Raw genomic sequence first — 11,579 nt, forward strand, 5'->3', positions numbered from 1 at the left:
CCAACATATGGAGTTAAATATGTACTTAAAATTGTAAAAATTTACCTTTTTTATAATGTAAGACAATACACGAGCTACATAAAATACAACATGCTTACATTGACATTAACTGTAAAACTGATTTTCTGTTTCCAAAGCAATGGGTATCAAAATTTTGTTATAAGTGTTCGAACGTGAATTTCCTTCTGTTGTCTATTAAGATGGATTTATATTGACTATTACTTATTCATAATTGGGAATTACTTAGTTCAATATCGCAAGAAGTAATTGGAGTGTATTTCAAATTTGTCAGTTATTCACAAGAATTACACCCAACACTTTCGTTCTCGTGGGGACTTGTAGTTATTGCACGAATATGGAGTATATGTTGAGAAATGTTATAAAATATGGAAATATGTAAAAATAACTAAAATATATAAAATATGACACAAGACCTAATATATATACAAACATGGAAAATGAATTTTTTGAGTCTACATGCCATGAGCTGCAAAGATAATACAAAATATAACTGATTTCAGTGTCATACATAAATATGGATTTACATATAAGTCCGTTGTCTGCTGATAAGTCTTTAGCTTTACCTAGAAGAAGTGAAATTTGGCAAATGGTGTTGAGGTTTTTATTCAACATATTCTCCGTGGAGACTAAGGAATTTGTGCAACCTTTCTCACAACTTTAGAAGACCTAAAAAGATGTTTGATTGCTCCTGAAACCACACATTTACAGCTTGGATGATGATCCCAGCAGTGGTTGACAAAACGAGCCTCCTTCATGATTTTTCTTTTTAGATTTGGGAAGAGGTGGTCATCCAAAGAGGCTAAATCTGGAGAATACAGTGGATGGCCCAGCATTTCGAATACCAGGTCGCCAAATTTCTGCATTGTGACAGTAGCCTGGAGGGTGATGACTTGTCTGGACAAGTTTCTGTGGTGTGTTGACGTGAATTTCTGCTTCTGCTGATCGAGAAGTGATGTGTAGTATTCAGATATAATACTGAAGCACTTCTTGAGGTTGTCAACTAACAACACACCATCCTTATCCCACAAGACAGTTGCAAGAACCTTGGCATCTAACTTGTGTACCCTGAACTTCTGTGGATTTGGTGAACCATTGTGCATCCATGCCAACACCAACAGATAACTGTTCTTTTGTTTTGGGATTATACAAATAGATCCAGGTGTTATTGACCATTACCAATTGGGCCATGGAACAATTACCATTACAGCAAAATCGCTGAAGAACTGCTTTGGAAGCAATGACCCGAGCATGCTTTTGGTCTGCATTGAGAAGTTTCATGATACGTTTCACAGAAAGCTTCCTCATGCCAAGGTGGGCATGAATAATTACACCAACTCTTCACAGGGGATGTTCAAGGTCTCATCTATCAGCTTAGTTCACAACTTAAGAACACGAAGATACAGCGTGTCCACAATGAGACTCCAACATTTTGAAAGTATAACTTTTTCATTTTAAATTGTACAGCTGTGATTCCGGAAGCAGCAGAAGCAGAAACTCAAAAAGTTTATGCGGTAACGTTTTAGTGCGCGCAATAGCCGTAGTGGCGCTGCAGCACTCGATTGTTTGAAAATGGAGATTGTAAACGAGCGTGCACAGGTTCATTCGAAAGGAGTCCACAGATGTCAGTAAGACAAGCAGTGAAGAACTGTGTGAACTGTCGACCGTTTCATACCAAGTTCTCTCGCTGCTTGTCTTACTGACGTCTGTGGACTCCTTTCGAATGACCTCCGCACATTTTCTACAACCTGTTCCTGGATTCTGGGTTTACCACCACAGTGTCCTTTCAAAACATTGCCGGCCGCCAAAAACTGATCATACCACTTCTTTATAGTCGTTAATGTCGGAGGATCCTTATTGTACACACGACGAAAGTTTCGTTGCACTTGAATAAGTGATTTCGTTTCTGCACACCACCACACAACCTGTGCACGCTCGTTTGGAATCTCAATTTTCAAACAATCGATTGCTGCAGCGCCACTACGGCTATTGCACGCACTAAAAAGTTACCACATAAACTTTTTGAGTTTCTGCTTGTGACGTTCCTTTCTGGTGTTCGCCAATGGATCACGGATCACTACGTCACGGTAGCTACCCAATATCCCTGCGCGGCGGAGTTATGAGACTCTCCTTAATGTTATGCTACACAGCATTCTCAGGACGAAACGATTTGAACAAAAAAAATAGCTTCTTGCTATTTTACAAATTTAATAACCTATTTTACCTTTAAACAATCACTGCAAAATAACAACAATATTCACAAACGCAATCACATTTGAATTAAGTTGCAGCTTTTCCTTTAAAACAGTGTTTTTCACAAAATTAACATCATCTCACGCAACTCAACTTACTTTTTTCTTTTCACGCACTGTTGTCCCGGCAACGGAATCAATAAAAGATTGGACAGTTCTACAAATGTTTATAAACCGGAAATGACTTCCGCTTCCGATATTGCGTGTAACAAATATACAGCAAAAACTACAAATTTAAATCAACACAAACAACAGCATTGAAACTAACAAATAAATCAAACAGATTTCTGTGAAATTAACAGAAAACAAATAACATATTACATATCGCCAAAATGGACAAGGCGTATCAAGTTTTCCTCCCATACAAACAAAGAAAATTGAGGTAATGTTCATGTACGAAATTTTCTTTGGTACGAAAATTAGTCCTTTTTGGTCTGGTAATGCCATCTTTGCAATAATTCCTGTGTTCTTTCGGGTGAACAATTAATTTTTTTCAGGTTGGAAAAATTTTCCCTTCCTATTAATTTTTCCTTCCAAGGATCCAGCAAGTTAGCTGTGTTGTGCTTAACATCCTCGACTACATACGGGCCAACGAAGTATTCAAAGAACTTGGATATTTCTTTATCTTTAGCTGACCTTAACCTGTGATTCCTTTTTAAAACCAGGTCTCCTTCTTTAAGTGTGTACGAATGGGGATTGATCCGTAGGTTCTTTTTGTTCTTCTGTCGGTTGTTTCGCCTTTGTGCGATGAATAATTTGGTTTCCCAGGCTAGAGTCTTCCACTCACTGTCTTCAGGCCAGTCTAATTCCTGCAGTAATTTAGCTGCTACAGGTCGATTATAAAATAACTCCACTGGGGCATAACCGGCAGCCTTGGATATAGAATTATTGATGAGCCAACAGACAGTCCTCACTTGTTTGCACCAGGAATCGTGTTTCCGATTGCAAAACGTCCTTAGAAGTCTTACAATCTCCTGATTGCTTCTCTCAATCGGATTGCTTGCTGGGTGATAAGGAGTGGTCCTAATGGGTCTAACCGAATGGTTTTCCATAAATTGTAGCCATTGCTTGGACAGAAATTGGCTTCCTCTGTCGGACAGCACATACTTAGGTTTCGGATAATGGGTGAAGTGTCCCTGCTCTAACTTCCTAATAATTTCACTAGTAGTGGCTGTTCGTAACGGATAGGCTGTTAAGTATCGGGTTCCTACATCAATCAAGGTCAGGATATAGTAGAATGATGAAGACTTAGGTAGTTTGCCAATGATGTCTATTGACAGAATTCGTGTGGTTTCTTTTGGGTCGTGGTCAATCTCTCTCTACACATCCCAAGCTTATCGGGCTTGTTCTTTGAACATATTAAACACTCTCGAATATATCGTGAAATGTCCGACTTCATATTATTCCAGAAGTACCTTTTTCTTACTCTCTGATAAGTTTTTGTAAACCCAAAATGGCCAGTGTTATCATGTTCAGCCTCCAACACTTTATCCTTTAAAATTTGCGGAACCACTATACAATGGAATTTCTTTTTACCTCTAGAATTCTTAAATAAGAGGTCTTCCCTCATAAGAAAATATTTAGCCTCTTCATCTCCATTATTTAACTTGTCTGATATACCTTTACACATTGGATCTTGACTTTGGGACTCCTTCCACAGTTTGATCTCCTGGTTAGGTACGAGAGTTTTCTTAGCTGACCACACCTTTAGAATGGTACGAGTGTTGCCTTCTGTCTCCAGAATCCCTTCCACCACAGGGTAACGGCTTAGCACGTCAGCGATCTTATTACTCTTTCCTTCCACATGAATGATCTCATATTTATATTGCTGAAGTTTCAGAGCCCATCGCGTTAATCTGCCATTCCAGTTACGACTATTTTCTAACCATATTAGACTTTTATGATCAGTATAGATGAAAAATTTCTGACCATACAGATAAACTTCAAAATGATCTATCGCAAATAACACAGCTAAACACTCTAGTTCTTGCACTGTATAATGCTTCTCATGGGGCTTTAATTTTCTGCTGGCATACTGAATAATGTGAATTTCGGTCAGTTTTATTGGAGTTTCTTGGTTTCCTTGAAATAGAACCGATCCAAGTCCTAACGAAGAAGCATCACACATTACGCAAAACGTCTTAGAAAAATCGGGTTGCGCTAACGCCGGCAGTTGCACTAGTTCCTGTTTCAATCTTCTGAAACAGTTTTCTCTTGTGTTGGTCCATTCCCATTTAACGTTCTTTGACAACAATTGTTCTAAAGGGGCAGATTTTTGTGCCAAATTCTCTACAAAACGACGTCTCCAGTTAATTAATCAGCCCGAGAAATTGTTGCAAATCCTTCTTGTTCCTGGGACCTGGAAATTTCAAAATGGCTTCGTTCTTCTTAGGATCAACCCTGATGTATGTTCCGGATATAATATGGCCTAGATATTTAATTTCTTCCTTTCCGAATTCACACTTCTTAAGTTTCACTGTAAACCCTTCCTTCTGAAGAGTATCCAGGACTAATGACAAGTGCTGAAAATGTGTGTGAATAGTTTCATCAAATATCAAAAGATCATATATAAACTGTCAAGAATTTCTCAGTAGATGGATTAAACAAATTGTGCATGGAATACATAAATACAGCTACAGCATTGGTCAAACCGAAAGGCATTCTCGTAAAACACCAAGATCTTCCGTTGTATGTAAAGGCTGTGTATATTTGATGCTTCTTACTAATTGGAATTTGTAAATATCCTGAAGCAAGATCCAAACAGGAGAAATACTTCTTCCCTCTAAATTTCCGTAAAGCTTCCTGAATTTGAGGTACTGTACTCCTGGGAGCTACAATTTGTTTATTTAGTTTTCTAAAATCAATGCAGGGTCTAACTGACCCGTCCAGTTTATCCACTACCAATAAGGGATTTAAATAGGGTGAGTTGCAGGGTATAATTACTCCCCACTCTTGCCACTTCAATAATTCTTCTTCTAACTTTTTCCTCTTGGACAACGGAACAGGATAAGGATTGGAGAAAACAGGTTCTTCACTGGTCAGATTTATTTCGCAGATAGAATTCCTAGATAATCCTGGCTTATCGGCGAATATTCTTCTATATTTCAACAATAAATTAAATAGCTGCTCCTTTTCCTCAACTCTCAAAACATCTGAAGCAAAGGCTTTATCTCTTATGTCTGATTCTGTTGCAGTCCACTCATCAGCGTAAGCTTCTTCCTCCGCTTTCGTACACTGTATTAAGGCTGTCTTCTCCCGCGACTCGCCCTTCTCTGAATCTCCAGCGTTAGGAAGTAAATATTGCTCTACTGTGTGTCCGCCATTGATCAGATACAATTTTTCAGCACCTGCATCCAGAGTGGCTTTGTATCTTCGAAGGAAAGGATAACCAAATAATAAATCAGCTTCTAAGCACTTGACCACATATACCAAGTCTTCAAATATGAAACCTCCAATTTCAAAATTAATTCGCCTACAACCAGCTATCCGCGATCTTTCTTTTCCAGCAAAATCTTTTAATATTACACCTGGACACTTCTGCAATTTAAGACCAGGTAATCGCTCTCGTACTTGAAGCCAAATATTATAATTCATAAGGGTGCATTCGCTACCCGTGTCCAGAGTGCACTTTATCTGGATCCTAATACCTCAACTAAAATTTCAGGTTTCTTCACATTATCCCTATCTTGTTCCATTATCGTCTTTCTAATTTTTAAATAATTTAGAGGAGTGGCTTCGATATTCAAGTACAATACTTCTAACGGATCTTCTGTTAGGAATGGGTCTTCACTCTCGTCGCTTTCTTGTTTTTGCTTTCCCTTCATTGCAAGCGTAAGAGTACCGCTTACAACGGGCGCTGGGCTAAACCCAGGACTTCATTGCAGTTAATTTCCCATGGCGACGCTGTAACTCTAAGATTACTGGAAGGTAGCTCTTCCGTCTGTATTGCACACTCTTTTCGTTCTGGAGCTCTTTCATCCCTTCTCCAACTATTTGTGTACGGCGTAGTCCTTCTATAAAGCCTGTTACTGGTCCAGTTTCTATTCTTCCACCGTCCACTCGGGAATCGCTGTCCTTCTCTGGTGACTGGTTCCTTCTCATTTCCGCTCTCTGCTGTGAGCGATCTTCCAGGATTCCTAGTAGTAGTCGTCATCTGTACTCTGCGAACCCAAGGTTGGTTAGGTCTCCTTTCTTCTGCTTTAGTTACGTCGCCTCTCCACCCATCTATCTGTTCTGAGGCTTCGTACTTCCTCAAGAAATTGGTCAACTGGTCAATGTTTCGAGGATCCCTTGTTAATACTAGCTGCCGTATTCTGTATGGGAGCTGATGAATAATTAAACTTAACACTTCTGTTTGGTCCACACGTTCGACCAAGTTACAGTATGACCCATAGATGTCCAAACAATAATCCTCCATAGAAAGACCTGAGGATTTGGAATATCTTCTGTTTCTTAAAATCTGGATCTCTCTCTGCTTCGCTTCTGCAGAAGCATACTGTTTTTTAAACGCGGCACAAAACTGTTCAAAAGACTTCCACCTTCTCTCGTTGGCAATAAACCAGGCTGTAGCTTTCCCTTTCATTACAGAAGGAAGCACCTTTAATCTGTAATGCATAGGCATTCTCATTATGTCCATGGCCGTTTTCAGTTCTTCCAAATATAGCTTCGCTGATATTGAATTTATTTCTCCGGTAAATTTGCTCAGAGAGTTAATATCCGACATTCTAAAAAAATGTCCAGTGTGAGATGGACTGTGAGAAACATCAGGAGATTTATCAATATCTTCTCTGGATATCCCTTTTGTACTTTGGATACGTCTCCTCCTCTTACGGTTCCTTTTAGTCAACAATTCAGCAGAAGATACAGATTCTGTTGAGGATATACCGGAAAACAAAGGGCCATTATCATCTCTCACCTATCGAATATTTTCCACAGATCTGTCAGTATTTCCAGCAGTCATTCCTGGATTTCTTTGCAGAGATTCTAAATGTAATATCTCCAACTTCCCTAAAGGAATTCCTCCATAAAATAGAACTTCTGGTTACTTTCTTTATTCATCTTCTCACTGTCCTGCATACACAAATTCCTTGAAGTACCTTGCTGATCCACGACGGATTCTATCCTTGCCTTCACGGTGTCCAATTCATTCATTACTTTTCGTCTGTCTACTTCCTTGACTTCTTCTATCTTATTTAGTGCATCTCTCCCTTCATCAATTTGTTTTAACAAATCATATCGCACAACTTCCAATTCTTCTTTATTTTCTTGTAGTCTGTCTTCTATTACTTTCATCATTTCATTTTTATCATCTTTCCGCTCATCCTCAATCTTCTTCATCAATTCTTCTCGGTCTGCTTTCATTCTCGTCATCATTTCCTCCTTATCATTCCTAAATACCTCCTCTAAGTTTCTGAAAGCTACTTTACTTTCGTTTCTTCCGTCTTTAATAATCTTCATCAATTCCTTCTTATCCTCTTTCCGTCCTTCTTCAATTATCTTCCTCAATTCATTCTTATCTTCCAGCCTTCCTTCTTCCATTTTCTCAAAGCTCTTTATCATTTCATTCTGATCTTCTAGCCTTCCTTCTTCCATTTTCTCAAACCTCTTGATCATTTCATTCTGATCTTCTTTCCTTCCTTCTTCAATGATCTTCCTTAATTTGTTACAAAGTACCTCCATATTTAAAGTAGCACTAATCGATTTACAATTTTTACAAACTAAGTCACCATCAGGAAGAAATTCTCTGGATATTGGCAAATTTGCACGCCCTAAATGGAAATACGCCTCGCATTTCCTGCACTGAAATATTTCGTCCACGGGCTTATCTTTATCATCACAACAACTCAATTTATCCATTTTCTTCTTGCTCTGGCTTCTCAACATTCTCCTACTCATACCTTGATATCTCTGCAAAATCAATCACATGACTTACATCTATGTGTTATCAGACTTTGTAACGCTCGACAATTTCCTCATGACTTCACACTGCACAAAACACACGTTTTTACACACGATATTACAGTTACATTTATCCTTTTACATCATCGGTGCCTTCACGTTGGTCGCCAAATTTACCTGTGACGTTCCTTTCTGGTGTTCGCCAATGGATCACAGATCACTACGTCACGGTAGCTACCCAATCTCCCTGCGCGGCGGAGTTATGAGACTCTCCTTAATGTTATGCTACACAGCATTCTCAGGACGAAACGATTTGAACAAAAAAATAGCTTCTTGCTATTTTACAAATTTAATAACCTATTTTACCTTTAAACAATCACTGCAAAATAACAACAATATTCACAAACGCAATTACATTTGAATTAAGTTGCGGCTTTTCCTTTAAAACAGTGTTTTTCACAAAATTAACATCATCTCACGCAACTCAACTTACTTTTTCCTTTTCACGCACTGTTGTCCTGGCAACGGAATCAATAAAAGATTGGACAGTTCTACAAATGTTTATAAACCGGAAATGACTTCCGCTTCCGATATTGCGTGTAACAAATATACAGCAAAAACTACAAATTTAAATCAACACAAACAGCAGCATTGAAACTAACAAATAAATCAAACAGATTTCTGTGAAATTAACAGAAAACAAATAACATATTATATATCGCCAAAATGGACAAGGCGTATCATGCTTCTGCTGCTTCCGGAATCACAGCTGTACAATTTAAAATGAAAAAGTTATAGACTTTCAAAATGTTGGAGTCTCATTGTGGACACGGTGTATAATTATGTTAGAATGCTCATGTTTGGTCACAAGAAACTACAATGATGACAGTTGAAATCAAAACAGAAGAAGGCACAAAGTGTAAGGACTTATCAGCAACAATGAACATTAAGAGTAAATTATGGTGGGATCTCTAATTAAGTACCTATTTATAAGAAAATTGAGCCCAAAGGCGTTGTGGATCAAGCACCTTACTCTGATTTGAAATCCCTGACACATATAGTGCTTCAAAAAAATGTACACACACACACACAGACACACACACTTCAGGAGAAGAATAAAATGTTAAAACGTCTTCATACAAAGATGTGTATTCACCTGAAAGTAAGGTTGCAAGTCAGTTTGAAGATTTCAATGCACTTTCTGGGCTAAACTTTTACAATAAATGCTCAAACTGATGGCCTTCAGAATCATTACATTTCTGAGTATGGACCACTACAGCTTCAGTAACACTCACCACAGTTCGTAGTGGGATTTCTGCACATGCTGCTTTAATCTCGTCCCAAAGTGTATCCAGGTTATCTGGTTTCTTGCGGTACACCTTATCTTTTACTGTTCCCCATAAGTAAAAATCGAGGTGTGTAAGATCTGGAGAGTGCGGAGGGAATTTGATGGGACCCCTGCATCCTATCTAGTGGCCGGGTTAATTTTGATCAAAGTATGCTCTTACATCCCTGTGATAATGTGGAGGATGCCATCTTGTTGGTAATAAAACTTCTCAGTACCGTACACTTCAATTGAGCAAACATCACACTACATTTCTACCGTATTTTGTCCCCCCCATGTTTTAAAGTGTGTATACATTTTTTTGAAGCACTCTGTATATACAACATCTTCACTCTGAAATGTATTGAAAAGCAACATGTAGAAAATTTTAGATCTTCGCATTTGATAGATTCCGACGTTGTCATCTTGTAATCAAACGGTCCTAAGTTCGATACCCGGTGGAGAGAAATTGTGATTTGGATTCCACTTGAAATCCTAGGTCTCCAGTCCCGATTAACCTTTCTGTGCAAAACGTGGTGTTAAAGAATCGAAGAAGCTAGATTCAGATATATCCACAGGTCACTTTTGCTTGATAGTTGCCTTTGAAGGTCAGACGACTGGCTAATTTATTTTGTTTTTTGCTGTGTTGAGATATTATTTCATACGCATATCAGTTCCCCAAATTTTATTTTTGTACTTCCTGTAGTTTCTAAAATATCCACAGTTGACATGGACAGATGGACGGACACAGTTTATGCACGAGAGTACTTTTATTCTGCTTCACTAATTAGTACCGATCGGGCAATTCCATTGTGACGGGTGTGGCATTCAGACAATTTACATTCATTTTTTTAATTATTGTCTTAGCACCTTCAAATATGTAATTTCCTTTTTCTTGATGAAAGTTATTTAATTGATCCATATTTCCTCCCCCCACTCAATTTTCAGCTACACAAAATACATTTCTTGTACTTGTGACGGGTGTGACACTTCTGAGACTTCACTTTAGGACTTTCCTCAGTCTTTCAGAAAACTCTGTGAAATATATGGGTTTACTGAAACAATTTTACTTTATTTTCACAAATCAAACTTTACTCGACATTTAGATGCTTTTAGTTTCTAAAAATATTACTACATACTTTATTTATAAGCATTTTATGCCTGTGATGTGTGTGACATTGTACATTATTTACTTTGTAGGATTATGGAACAATGCAAAGACAAATGAAAATTATCATAAATACACTCCTCACAGAGAGTTTGAAATATTGTTACATTAGACAATAGGTGATAAATAGGGCCTTGGAATTCAACAACCCATGGAATCTGTCTGGTGGACGTTCTTGTCTTTTCACTGACATACACAGTGCGGCAATTTGAAATCAAGACTAATGTGCAAGCCAAACGTCAAGCGTGGATTAAATATTGCAATTCAATAGACATGCAGGAATCATCCCGAAATGTGTGGCATAAATTTAATTCCTTACGTAAACCACGTCCATCTCGCAAAAAAACAATAGATAATAGTTGGCAATGCCAATTTTTAATGCATTTGGCTCCGCTATCAGTACAACTTCCATATGAAAAATTGGAGGAAAATAATTCAAACTTTACACTTGAATTTCCTCCCATTACTACAGAGGAATTAAAAAAAACATAATTAATAACGTTAAACCCACAGCACCAGGTTTAGATGGAATACCTTACGTATCAAGCTATAAAATTTTTACCGAAAGCAGGTTTAGATATACTTGTATCATAGGTATTATAACAACATATTCCGTACCGGCATAGTACCGAGGGAGTGGAAAGATTATATAGTTCTCCCAGTTCTAAAAGCAAATAAACCACCACCTTGCGCTACATCATACAGACCCATAATATTAATTTCAGTCTTGAAAAAATATTCGAACGAACGATATATCACAGAATTACCTGGACATTAGAACGTCACAGTTTCTTTTATCCTACTCAACTTGGCTTTAGAATCAATTATGACAGTCAAGATGCAATAGCTATCCTAAGCACTGCAATTCAAAATAGCAAAATTAGTCAATCATACTGTTATAGTCTTTTTATAGATGTAG

Source organism: Lepisma saccharinum, chromosome 22, assembly GCF_977018435.1.
Source record: "Lepisma saccharinum chromosome 22, izLepSacc3.1, whole genome shotgun sequence".
Classification (NCBI taxonomy): domain Eukaryota; kingdom Metazoa; phylum Arthropoda; class Insecta; order Zygentoma; family Lepismatidae; genus Lepisma; species Lepisma saccharinum.